Source organism: Lutra lutra, chromosome 1, assembly GCF_902655055.1.
Source record: "Lutra lutra chromosome 1, mLutLut1.2, whole genome shotgun sequence".
In the NCBI taxonomy this organism is placed as follows: domain Eukaryota; kingdom Metazoa; phylum Chordata; class Mammalia; order Carnivora; family Mustelidae; genus Lutra; species Lutra lutra.
The window spans coordinates 142,384,449-142,394,155 of record NC_062278.1 but is presented as its reverse complement, the minus strand read 5'-3'; the positions used below and the strand labels follow the sequence as shown (position 1 = coordinate 142,394,155).

General features: G+C 46.2%; 1 pseudogene; it reads right to left on the bottom strand.

Annotated features, from left to right (window-relative positions):
* Window positions 1-1,266: 1,266 nt before the first annotated feature.
* On the bottom strand, window positions 1,267-2,064 carry LOC125102500 (60S ribosomal protein L7a-like; annotated as a pseudogene).
* Window positions 2,065-9,707: the final 7,643 nt, after the last annotated feature.

The window sequence follows — 9,707 nt, the reverse complement described above, 5'->3', positions numbered from 1 at the left end:
AGTGCTTACAGATCACATATGGTAAGATGAGTTGAAAAGTAATCTGTATGCATCATTTGAATGTTAGGGCTTTTTTATTCTCAAGAAATATTTCTAAATTAAACCACAATAGATATTCTCAATAGGAAAGTATCAAAGTGAAAAAAAAAGGGGCAGGAGAGACCTATGGTGAATTCTCGTTTTGCATTTCAAAAAGAACACTCAGAAGCATAAGGGTCCCATCCCTAAAGCTCCCTGTGTTACATAGGCACCCCGTGAGGACCTCACATGAGTCACCTGGTTTGCCCTCCAAGTACAAGTCTACAAAAGATGTGATGGGCGTCGAGGAAGCCTCTAGAGGGTGAGAACCTAGAACCTGAGCTGAGTGGTCTTCAGAAGGGCTAGCAAGATCAGGTAGTTTCAGACTTGAGTACACACCTCATATCTGGTGTTACATCTTTTAATTTTTTTTTTTTTTTTTTTTGGCAAAAACTGAAACAAGTTACCTTTCACACCCCAGTGTGAGCAGTGGGTGAAGGTGTCACTAACACTTGCCATCTGACAATTAGATACTTGGTATCCAGGTTGTGGGCAGGGGACAGTGGGTGTGATGGGTTGAAGAGAGGTCTCCCCAAGATTCGTCCAGATGCAGATCCCCAGACCTGGGAATAATACCTTATATGGCAAGAAGTTGTGGTTAAATTAATCTTCAGAAGAGGAACCTATCCTGGATTATCTAGGCAGACTCTAAATGTAACAATCTAACAATGCGGGAGTTTTGACAGACCCACATAGAGATGAAGTGGTCCGAAAACGAGGCAGAGACCAGAGTAATGCAGCCACGAGCCAAGGGGAGGCAAACAGTCTCCACAAAGTCTGGGTAGGAAGTGCAACCCTGCTGACACCTTGATATCAGCCTCTAGAACTGTGAAAGACTACATTTCTGTTGTTTTAAGACAAGTTTGTGGCAATTTATTATAGAAGCCGTAGAAAACTAGCACAATGGGTAATAGGCAGGGGGAGAAAGAAGGGATTTTTTTCCTTTGAAAGAGAACTTATTATTACTTTTTAAAAAAGACTTATTTATTTGAGAGAGCGGGAGAAGGGCAGAGGGAGAGGGAGCAAATCTCAAGCAGACTCCCCAGTGAGCTCGAAGCCCTACACAAGGCTCGATACCAGGACCCTGAGATCAAGACCTGAACGGAGATCAAGAGTTGGATGTTTAACCAACGGAGCCACCCAGGTGCCATTGTTACTTGTATAGACGGAAAATTCAACAGTGTACACTTAACTCAGTTTGGCAGCCAGTTCTTTAGCCTTTGCCTTTTCCAGTTTGGTGAAGTGAACCACCCACTTTGGACCCCAAAACTGTCTCCCTGGGGCTGGCGGATCTCATCATATCTGTCACTGTCATTGGTCCCAACAGCTTTCACCTGCTTAGCCAGAGCTCCTTTGTCTTCCGAGTTAACCTGCATGAAGGTGACAGTGGTGCAGGTCCTCCTGGGAACCAGATGGCCCAGCCTGGCCTTCCCCCTGATAATGCAGTAGGGGACCCCCATCTTACAACACAGGGCAGACAGGAAGACAATGATCTCGGGGGACCCACATCGTGTGCAATCACCACCAGCTGAGTTGTCTTGTTTTCCACTAAGGTGGTGACAGTATTAACCCCAGCTTGGAGGACAGGTGGCTTCATAGTGGGGACATCCCCTTTGCCCGCAACTTCCTCCTCAGCCCAGAACAACAGTCTCTGCTTCTCCTCCTACTGCATCCCTCCTCTTCATCTGTGGGCCGCTTAGGCAGCTGAGTAGCTGTTTGGTGGCCCAAGGCCTGTGTGAGTTTTTAATCACTGGAGGTACTTTGAGATTTGCCAGAGAATAGCCTTTTGCCTCTGCAGCCAGATGTAGTGGGGCCATTTGACAGAGTGGGTGAGGTCCCTTCTGGACTGGAGGTCCTATCCGCTGCTAAAATTCTTGGCCTTTTCTCAAACGGGATTGACGCTTTCTTGGCCTCCTGCTGCTTCAGAGTAGCAGGGGCTGGGGCCCCCTTTGTCTCCTTTGCCTTCTTGCCTTTTGGCATCTTGGATGGTTGGAGGAAAGAGAAGGAAATTTTTTTTTAGCTGCATCCTCAAGGAAGCTAGAACCTTCTGTTGAGTCACCGTGCAAGGAGTCTGGGAGCTGGCAAAGAGGCACAACCTCCTGCGGCAAGCTGCATACTAAGATGGCCATCACCTCCACTCCCTAGGATTTCTCCTGTGGCTGTTACGGCTCATGGCACAGAGATTTTGCAGCTGTAGTTAAGAATGCTAATCAGCTGATTTCAGAACAGATTATCCCTGTGGCTCCAACCTAGTCACATGAGCCCTGTGAATGCAGATTCTTCTGCATTCAGGTAACAGAAAAAGGAAAAGGGAAGGGAAGGGGAAGGGAAGAACATCATTGGGATGCACTCCAGCTGGCCTGGAAGGAAGCAAACATCTACAATGGGAGCCCTTGCCAGAGAAGGTGGGCTCTAGCTGCTGAGAGAGATGCCCATGTGACAGTAAGGGAAAACAGAGACCTTACGCCTAGAGCCATAAGGAAGCCTACTCTGCCCACAGTTATTGAAAAGAGAACCATGAGGCCCCGAGGAGGACCACAGCCTTAGCCCACACTTGATTTGACCTTGTGATACTTGGAACAAGCAAGAATCCAGACACTCTGTGCCTGACTTTTGATCTACAGACCCATAAGCTAGTAAGTGGGAGTTGTTTCAGGCTGCTGGGTGTGTGACAGCAAAAGTAACCGATACACACCCCCAATTGCAGAACTGACCTGGATGGGCAGAGAAGCTGCAGGTATGAGAGAGTTTTCTCCAGTGTCTTGCCCCTACTCATTCCCCACCTTCCTCCATCACCAGGGCACACATACCTCTGTGTGCTGGGACTATAAACAATCTTCTGAAGCCCAGGACATGCGTCTATCATCTGATCTATCCACATTAATCCTGAAGGAATAAGGTTCTCAGCCTAGCAGATCCTGTAGGCAGGTGCTAAAATCATGTGATACAGAGAATAAACTTGCCAGTTCCCAAATGGAATCCCATTTGTGGCACGTGCACACGTGCACATGAGCATACACGCACACACACAATTGCAGATCTAAATGTTACCATATATTTTGCCCATTTTCAAGAGGAAGAAACTACAGATTTTCACCACTCTAACCAAGAAGAAGAAAACTGCCCTGGACTCAACTCTGAGAGTAAATCTCATCTCTCTACACCCACTCTAGCCCCCCTCATTTCCTTTAAGTCTCTGGAATGTGCTATGCCACTCCCTGGGCTAGGGCATTTTGATTTTCACAAGCTTTCCATCTGCCTGAAGTAGTCTTTCCTCCACTCTTCTAATGCCTGAGTCCAACCTTAAGGTTTCAACTTAAACACAATTCCCCAAAAGCTCCTTTCTCTGACTCCCCAGTCTAATGTGTCTCCCAGTTCCTGCTCTTCCCTTTCTTGGCACTTTGTCACATTCTGTGATTATATATTGACTTCTCTGTCTGCTTGCTGGGCCACTAGAATATAGCTTTATATATTATTCAGCACTCTCTTGGTGGCAAGCAACAGAAATCCTCTCTGGCTTGATTAAACTACAGAAGACCAGGAGCTTGTAGGATTCAAAGATGACAAAGCCTCTGCAAGGGCAGGAACGATGGATACTGTAGACCTTCTCAGCCCTTCTCCCACAGTTTCAGCCACTTCAGAAATGTGGGCACCACCACTCATGTTGCAGATTCCTAGGAGAGGACTTCTGGTAGGTCAGGTTGGGTTGAGTTTCTGCTCTCAGACATCACTGCAAGTGCCAGTGATGGGCCCAGTGTGAGAACAAGAAAGCACAATCTGTTACTTTGTTATTAGGAGGGAGGAGGGATGAGATGGATGGCTTTCAGTAGGCAGCATACCAGCTTTACCACTTTGTCTGAACCCGGACTGTGGGAAAGGCTCTGGACTGAGCAGTGCTATTCTGTCTGTGGGTCTGGCTTTCTTACCCTTCTTGCAAGTCTTTCAAGTCTTTGGATAGTACATGTCTCCAGCAGGTGTTACCATAATCAAGAGGCTTTATTGTCCTGTGCCTTGACACTACAGATGAAGTATTTGTGTCTCCCCCAAGTTCATATGAAACCAAATCCGCAGTGTGATGATATTAGGAATTGGGGCCTTTGGGAGATGGTTAGTGCCCTTATAGAAGAGGCCTCCTTCCGCTATGTGAGGACATGATGAGAAGGGACCTGTCAATGAGCCAACAAGTGCCTCTCACCAGGTAATGATGAATCTGTCATGACCTTGATCTTGGACCTTCCAGTCTCCAGAGCTGTGAGAAACAAATTTCTACTGTTGATAAGTCACTCAGTCCACGATATTTTGTTACAGCTGCCCAAACACATAGACAGAGATTGGTACTGAGAGGTGGGGTGCTGCTCTAACAAAGACCTTAAATGTGAAGGTGGCTTTGGAGCCAGGTGATGGGCAGAGGGTGGAGGAAGTTGGAGATGTGTGCTAGAAAAGCCTACAGTGTTGGTGAATGAAGCTTTAAGGGCAATTCTGATAAGAGCTCAGAAAGAAAAGAGAGCCGGAGAGGAAGCCTCCCTCTTTCTAGAGAACACTTGAGTGATCTTGAACAGAATGTTCACAGAAATATGCAGGCTAAAGGCCATTCCAATGAGGTCTCTGATGGAGATAAGGAACATGTTACTGGACAGTGGTGGAAAGGCCATTTTTGTAATCAAGAGGCAAAGGACTTGGCTGAATTGTGCTCAAGTTCTAGTGTTTTGTGGAAGGTAGAACTTGCAAGCAATGAACTTGGATATTTAGCTGAAGCTATTTTTTTTTTTTAAGATTCTATTTATTTATTTGACAGAGAGAGATTTATTTGACAGGCAGAGAGGCCGGCAGAGAGAGAGAGAGGGGGAAGCAGGCTCCCTCCTGAGCAAGGAGCCCAATGTGGGGCTCGATCCCAGGATGCTGGGATCATGACCTGAGCCGAAGGCAAAGGCCTTAACCCACTGAGCCACCCAGGCACCCTTTAGCTGAAGCTATTTCTAAGCCAACTGTTGAATAGCCTGTGTTCTCCTGACAACTCATAGTCAAATTCAAGAAGACAGAAATGACTTCAAGGTGGAATTTTTCATCAAAAAGGAAGCAGAACTTAAAGATTTGGAAAATTCTCAGCCTATTTATTTTGTAAAAAAAATGAGGCAGGGTGTTGGGCAGAGAACACTAAGGGTGTGGCCTAACCACATTTGATCAGGAGACTGTATGACTCAGCCACCTCATCAGAAGCCTGGAGCTATTGTCTGAGACAATGGAAGAACAACCACCTAAGGGAACTTGGGAAGTCATCAGAGTGATTATAAAAATGGGGCTTCTAGTGCCTGCCTGACCTCTGTCTTCCCATCAGCAGCTCTGCTTCCCACACTTAGGGTAGCTGGTGGAGGAGGGAAGATGCCAATGTTTCTGAGCCCCTGTGGACCCAGGGCACTGTGGCCACCCCTCCAGAGGGAACCAGCAGACTTCGCTGGTGTCTGAGTGGCACTGTTTCTCCAGAAGCTGCGGGGGCATGGCTGCTGCCCCCCAGATTTTCAAATGATGTGTCCCCCAGACACAAAGCTGGGGGAAGGGTCATTAGGCTAAGCTATGGGGACAGGGGCTCCTGGGATCTTGGGGGTCCAACTCCTGTCTTGCAAAGATGCAAGGGGTTGGTGGGGGCAGGACCTCCACCCCAGTGGGTCCTGAAGGGGAGACTCCTGCCCCAGTGGGCCTGGAGGGCAGAACATCAAGCCACAGAGGCTTACTCTCACGCCTTAGAATTTTTTTTTTGAAGATTTTATTAATTTATTTGACAGAGAGCGAGAGAGTGCACACAACAAGCAGAGGGAGAGAGAAAAGCAGACTCCTTGTGGAGCAGAGAGCCTGACTCGGGACTTCATCCCAGGACCCCGAGATCATGACCTGAGCTAAAGGCAGACGCCCAACCGACTGAGCCACCCAGGTGCCGCTCATGCCTTAGGATTTAATGTTGTTCGCCCCACTGGTTTTTGGATTTATTTGGAACATGTCATTCCTTCCTTCTTTTGTATTTCTCTCTTTGAAATGGGAATGTCTATTTTGTAACTGCCCACCATTGTATTTTGGAAGCACATAACTTGTTTGATTTCATAGGTGCATAGCTGGAGAGGAATTGCCTGAGGACAAATTGGGACTTAACGCCTCCCCTGTATCTGTCTGGATGATATTTACCTGAGACTCTGGACTTTGACTTTGGAGTTGATGCTGGAACAAGTTACGGCTTTGGGGCCCACTGGGATGGAATGAATGTATTTCACATGCCAAAAGAATATGACGTTAAGGGCCTGGAGCAGAATGTCATAGAATATTTGTCAGTACCAGTCTACAGTATTTTGCTCTAGACTAAGGCAACAGATGAACCAGATACCATACGCTAGCCCAGCATGCGTGATCCCCAGAGCTGGATGGGAGCCATACGTACCCTTGACAAGACAGCAGGTTGTAGTGAGAAAAATTGGGCTCTGGAGAGACCTCTGAGTAGAAATCCAGCCTTAACCACTGTGACTTGGTCCAGTCATTTAGTCTGAGCCCTGATTTCCACATTTATAAAATGGGTATAATTATACATACTTGTGAGCACAATGCTTTAAATGGCTGGCTTCTAAAGCCTTTTAGGGATTCCTTTCTACAGTATCACATTATTTTCTGCGTACCACCTATCACCATGAGAAATTATTTTGTGTATACATTTATACCTTTATCTCCCCACCAGAATGACAGTTCTAGGAGAACAGGAACTTACTTGAATTATTCAAGGCTGTATTTTCAGTGCCTGGGACATCATAGCTGCTCAGTAAATATCTATTGAATAAATGAATCACAAATGAATAAATGGGGACCCAAAATGGAAACAGAAGAGAATGCAACAGGGATTTTTTCTGGCCTCTTTATGTGGATGGATGGGACAGCTCCAGCAAAGAGGCTGCACCCTATAAGCCACATTTTCTGTGTTCCTGTTATTCTATTTGTTTTCCTTTTGTTGTCCCCATGGCCGTAGTCATTCTTTTTAAACATTCCCACTGTGTCTCAGCAGTGCCACAGGGTAATAAAAGAAAGGCTGAGGGTCAGAGGACCTCCCATCTCTGAAGATGCCAGGACCCTGGTGACAATAGTGAATGAGCCAGGAATCCCACTGGAGGCGCCCCCTCTGTCCTGAATCAACTGGGGAGCTCCCAGGTGGTTTATCTGAAGAAAGTAGTGATTTCCTCAATACTTCCTTACAAGTCTGAGGATCAGGGGCACCTGCCTGGGTGTCTACGTCGTTAAGCGTTAAGCGGCTGCCTTCAGCTCAGATCAGGATCCCAGAGCGTCATGGCAGGCTCCCTGCTCAGCTCTTCCCGAGCTTTCTCTCTCTGTCATAAATACATAAAATCTTAAAAAACAAAAAACAAGTCTGAGGATCAAACGACATAATGTATATATAAAGGTCCTCCAGAAAGGACCTGACACATAGTAGGTCCTACGTACATGTCTGAAATAGAAATGACCCTAAAATTCCATGATCCCAGCTCCCTAGATACTTCTTCAGAAATTTCTAAACATCACTACTGAGTGATAAACTGTAGTTTCTCAGAATCACTGCCAGCTCCGGCCCCTGGCATTTCCTCTTTCTCAAGGAAAACAAAACAAAACAAAACGGTCTCTTCTTTCTAAACCTTGTAGCAACTCTGCTGTGGCAGAGGAAATGTAAATTGCCCGGGGAGCAGCCAATCTGAGGTGTCATCTCACAGTTCTCCTGTAAAGAAGTTAAACAAACAATGGAATGCCTGACCCCTTATTCTGAAGTTTTTCCACCTGCTTTGTAATTAAACACCCGTTTATGGCCCTGGGGGAAGCGAGGGTGAACCAGGAGCCTTGAGCCGCTGCAGTCAGTTTTCAAGCAAACTTCTTTGTGGTCCTGGCAAGATTCCTCTGAAGAGTCAGGGCACCCCACCCATTGTTCCTGAGGCTCTGGGGAGACCCAGACTGATTCCTGCCTGCGAGGACAAGGACGCTACCCAGACAGCTCACCGGGGGCCAAAAGGACGGTCTCCTGAGTAAATGCAACTTACAGCAGATGGGTCACCTTTTAGCCCTGGGCTTTAGAATTATTTGTGAGCTTTTTTTTTTTTTTTTAACCTTTTAAAATACTTCAGACTGTTTGATCTTGACAAAGCTCCTGCAGGGCTCCGCTGGGAAATCTCAAATTCTAAGATTTCAGAAATCCAAGGAAGGTGGGGGTGGGTGGCTAGTGACCTTTGGAGGATCTCACTGGTTGGACCTCCTCCCTGTGGGACCCGGGGGCAGGGGAAGCTACTTTAACCCCTCTGTGAAATGGGAATAATAATAGTACACAGTACAATCCTGTGAATGTACACTGGCCTAGAATGTAGAATCCTAGAATGAGGACTGACTTCTTGGAACAGTGCCTGGCACATGGTATCATTCAAAAAACACTTCTTGGGGGCCTGGGTGGCTCAGTGGGTTAAGCCTCTGCCTTTGGCTCAGGTCATGATCCCAGGGTCCTGGGATCCAGCCCCACATCGGGCTCTCTGCTTAGCAGGGAGCCTACTTCCCCCTCCCCATCTGCCTGCCTCTCTGCCTACTTGTGATCTCTGTCAAATAAATAAATAAAATCTTAAAAACAAAACACTTCTTACTCCCTTTTCCCTTTCCTCTGTTTTGCAGAAGGCTATCTTCTGTGATTGAGTAGGAAATACATGAATATGACTTTTAAAAAATTAAACTCACTCATGGAGTACAGTGAAAAGAAACTCTCCCTCCGATCACTAACCCTCTTTCCCTTCTCAGAGAATGTCAGTTTCTTGCGCACCCATCCAGATGGTCAATAGAGACAGGCATTTGTATCTGCGTGCACTTTTAAAAAGACAAATAGTAGCACACGTCATGTCTTTAAAAAAAAAAAATTACAACTCTGTGGAGATATAATTCACATACCATTACAAGTCACCCATTTAAAGTGTGCCTTCCTTTCCGATGTATCATTTATCTCAGATAATTCCACATCAGCATGATTACATCTGGCTCATTCTTTTCTTTGACTGTAACTCATTCCACTGTATGGATGTACCATGATTTTATTTATTCCCATACTGCCGGGCATTATGGTTGTGGCCAGCGCTCCCATGATAATGAATACCCTTGGACTTAGGTCCAAATGTCTCTCTGAATTTTATCTTCTGGTCCCTCGCCCTTTCCTGGTAGATTATATCTGTCCTTCAGTTACATCGGTATCATCCCTCACAAGCCAACACATGCATGACACTTGCAAAATAGAGCTCCACATTGTTCTGCTGCTTTTGGCCTATGGTTTGAACATATACTGGGTAACATGTTATTAATTATTATCACTACTATTGTTGACACTGAACATTATGTCAGTGGCTTGGCAGGAAAGCAACAGGGAAAAATTCGGGGATATTTGTGGCTTCGCTTCAATAGAACACTATTTACTAACTGTCGAGCTTGGGTTTGGGAAGAGATAATCACGGGCCCATCCTGCAGGTTGTAAAGCCCATTTCTCTCCACTTCCAATACCTCTACACTTAGAGATGAACGTACATGGGTTTGCATGAAGCTCATCCTTAGTTACAGGAACAGTTCTTCTAGACAACCCCGGGCTGCAA